Source organism: Cydia strobilella, chromosome 26, assembly GCF_947568885.1.
Source record: "Cydia strobilella chromosome 26, ilCydStro3.1, whole genome shotgun sequence".
Taxonomy (NCBI): domain Eukaryota; kingdom Metazoa; phylum Arthropoda; class Insecta; order Lepidoptera; family Tortricidae; genus Cydia; species Cydia strobilella.
Window position 1 is genome coordinate 2,925,590 of NC_086066.1, and position 4,049 is coordinate 2,929,638.

Sequence of the window (4,049 nt, forward strand, 5' to 3'; positions counted from 1 at the left end):
TTAGCTGTTGCGTGCTCAGTGGACTGACGCGATGGGAAAGCCTGGGATTTTCCTGCTCCTGTCGAATTGTGGTTTTGGTTGAGACTTTTTGTCTCTGGGGTGCTGCCTGGGCTTTTTGCAGTCTGCTTTGCTGACTTATTCTTTCGTTTGCCCTGCTTCTTCCCTACCGCCACCTCATCCGCAGTGACAGTGGGAGAATATGTAATATTGTCTTCGGTTACCGCGATAGTTACTCATGAAATAAAACTATGAAAACGGATTATATCGCGTAGATTGAATTTATAATACATCCCGACGTTTCGAACTCTTTACAGCGTTCGTGGTCAACGGGTGACATAATAATAATTTAATATGCCCAAATATATAATTTCAGCCCTAATATTTCAGTATATAATTTCAGGCTACGAACATTTCGACCTGTCGATATTGGACGACATTGCCAGGCAATCTAAGTATGAGAATGAGAATTTTGGCGTACTCGCAGTACTGCATGCCCCGTATGTAGGTTGGGACAGCGGGCATGATTTAATGCAAAGGCTGATCTATAATTTATGTTTCTGCCTCTCATACATCTGGCGACGTGGGTAAGATATTTTACCTTTTTATATTTATCTTATTGTCCCCCAAAATCGAACGGGTTTCATGTCCAATTCTTTCACTGTCCAGGCTATCAGACTTGAAACGATCTCCCACTCTATCAGACAAGCGCAAACCAAATTCACATTCAAGCGCATGTTGCGCAAGTATTTCCTTGACAACTTTCTTCTTCGTCAACTTAATGATTCACACTAGGTATATAAATATGTATAGTGTCTATGTATGTATGTTTATTTGTATTAAGTATATGTGTACGTTTATATATAGTTTATATTCTTTAAGTCTTGGTTACAAATTCATTTACTTTAAAAGTCACTGCACCTACTTAATCTTTCTGGTTTAACCCATTGGTTGACTGGTAGAGAATGCCTTAAGGCATTAAGTCCGCCTTTTGTACCTTTATGTATTGTGCAATAAAGTTTAAATAAATATTTATACATTTTAACCAAGCAGAAACGTCTATGCTACGTCTAAAGCTATGAATAAATTTAAAAGTGGAAAAATTACTGCCTTGGAGACTTGAACTCACGGACTCTGGATCGAGTACTCCAGCGCGCTGCCATCTGAGCCACCAAGACCTCATCCGTAGCCAGCGAATCATACCATTCACCTAGAGGACCCCAGTGACATCTACCGTAAGAGCATTACACTTCAGATGGCAGAGCGCTGGAGTATAGATCCAGAGACCGGTCTCACTTAAGGCAACAATTTTTCCACTTTTAAATTTATTCTAAGATATTTATTTATTTAAAACTAGCTTTTACCCGCAACTTGTCTGCGTGGAATCAGTAACAGCAGCTAGAGTAAGTTTAGCGCCTGGATAAGGTGTAATAGCAATAATTCAATTTGAGCATAAGCTTAATTGCTTGATATCAATTAGCAGGCAATTCATTAAATCTCTGAATTTCACCCCCCCTTTTACTTTCTTTAGGGATGATTTCAGACATTAAAAACTATCCTATGTCCTTCCCCGGGACTCAAACTATCTCTATGCCAAATTTCAATTAAGTCCGCCTGTTGTACACTTTTTAATTGCAATAAAGTTTAAAATAAATAAATCAGTTCAGCGGTTTAAGTGTGAATAGGTAACACACAGACAGACAAACACACTCTCGCATTAATAATATTATTATAGTAAGGATAATATAAATAAAATAAATTGTTTTTTTTTTTTTCAGTCGTCTAAGTATTCGCAAATATTATCAGTTGCGAGACATATATACAAATCATTTGCCGTTTGAGGTAAGATCGTTTATAGAGAGATAACTGCGAAAAATGGTCCTTCCTAATGGATTCAGGCGACTGGCAGCTGTTTGTCGGTGGAGGTCAGAATCACAAGCCAGCAAAACTTTTCAGTTGGAAAAAAGGAATGCCAAAGTATGGGAAAAGTCCTCATGTCTCATTTATTGACGGTCCTATATTTAAAACCGCAGGCATGGACTATACATTTTTTTATACACTAATCTCAAAATATAAATGTCTGGCAATGTTATATTTGAACCAAAGATAGATAGATATATTCTAAGGAAAAAACGTCGCTCGAAAATTAAGAAAATTTGATTCTCGAACAGATGGCGCCACTACCTTTGGCCTACTCTCGAATAGATGGCGTTGACGGTTTCGTTTGTTATTTAACAATTTTAAAGCATATCAGTGAAAGAATATGGGTCAAAATCATATAAAAATAATTAATGCAAATAAAATAAAACATTTATCCATAAATAAATATATTTTATGGTATTTTTATACACCTTCATTTTTCGTTCTAATCGTGCGTCGATAGATGGCAGTGAATTTACTGTGGCTACAATACCGCTTTATCGTATTACCTATATCAAAGATAAATATAACTCCGTAAGATAGATATAATTACGTAAGTTATTTATATCTATGCCTATATCCTCTTTGACGCAGAGTATGGCTGGTGGTTAAAATTTCACTCTGAATACAGCGGTCTTCTATTCTTCCTTGTCGTAACCTCATGGCTGAGGGACGTGACAAGTATGGACTCTTCAGTGCAGTGAATACAGCGGTACCTAACTACCTACCAGACTGTATGGAGGCAGAGGAGACGCTCCTGCACATCCTCACAGAGTGCCCTTGTCTAAAGGGCCCTCCACACTCATGCGCGAATCACGGCGCGAAGCCCCGAACGCAAGGGTGGCGTCGATTTCGCAGATTGTTCACTCCTTCGCGCCTAGTTCCCCGTTTTTTGTCGGTTTATTAGCCCGCGTCAAAGGAAGCGCGAAGCGTGAACTGGCAAGACTCCACATCATTACACACTATTTTGACTCCTATGTGGCAAGATAAATAATAATTATATTATATAAAGCGGCTATATTTTACGGTTCTACAACAAAACAAAATGGAAAAATAGCTAAATCACGTATGATGCCATAGATAACTAGCAGTTAAGCTCGATCAGCTGATGCTTTTCCGCCATCTTGGCGAGAACCAAACTGCGAAATCGCCGTGAAGTTTGCGTGTGTGGAGTCATACGTCAACGTCGCGACATGTTCTCTCCGCGAAGTCGCGCCGCGATTCACGCACATAGTCTGGAGGGACCTTAATGCGTACTCGTGACTTAATCCTGGGCAGACATACATTGCGCCCGGAGGAGTTAAAGTCTAGAGATCAAAAAGATCCTGCAGCTGTTTGAAGTTGCAGGTTTGGATCGAGAGTTGTAGTAGGCAGCGATCACAATAGATCAGGGATGGTCGCAGTGATACATAGGCTTTGGAGCCTTATATAGCCCCTAATACAAAGAAGAAGAAGAACTACCTACATGAGTTTTTTTTTTCATTTAATCAAATATATGGGTAGGATTTGAGTAAATTTTTGTAAATCTTTTTACAGGTGGGCTACATCACTCACGTCATAATGACAAAGTATCAAAACATGCTGGAGCTGTATGAGTACTGCAATTCAAAATGTAAGTAGCTATGTACAAGTCATCTGCAATTAGGATGTATTCCCATTTGTTCCCGACCCACTTGACCGCTGCAATACATGACGGACGGCGGGGACAAATGGGAATGATTTATTAATGGGAATGTAAAATGTATCCACGAATGCAGTGTCGATACAAACCTGATAGGGTTTCACGGCACTTTTCTGTCTGATTTAATGTAAGATTTTAATATAGAATAAATAGTATATATATATATATATTAATAAAGAGTATATATATATATATATATACACGGTGTTTCATGACCCACTACAAACCTAAAAACAGTTTGTTCAGAATCGATAGGAGAATCGATTGCGCTATATTTTAATGGGGGGTAATTTTTTTATTTATTATTTTTACATGCAAAGTCTACAAGTTTGTAATGGAACGATATCAATAACTAGCATTTGACACGTTATTTGTCAATGAGCAACACCCTTAACTGGCCATTGGTAAACCTTATCTCGTTGCAGTAAGGTATGCAAATGGTCAGTTAACA

At 38.4% G+C, this 4,049-nt stretch overlaps 1 long non-coding RNA gene across 1 annotated transcript; it reads left to right on the plus strand.

Moving 5' to 3' along the window:
- The first annotated feature begins 529 nt into the window (after positions 1-529).
- Positions 530-3,528, plus strand: LOC134753310 (uncharacterized). The gene is made up of 3 exons (XR_010128814.1): positions 530-584; positions 1,776-1,839; positions 3,454-3,528. It is a non-coding gene; the product is annotated as an uncharacterized LOC134753310 (long non-coding RNA).
- Positions 3,529-4,049: the final 521 nt, after the last annotated feature.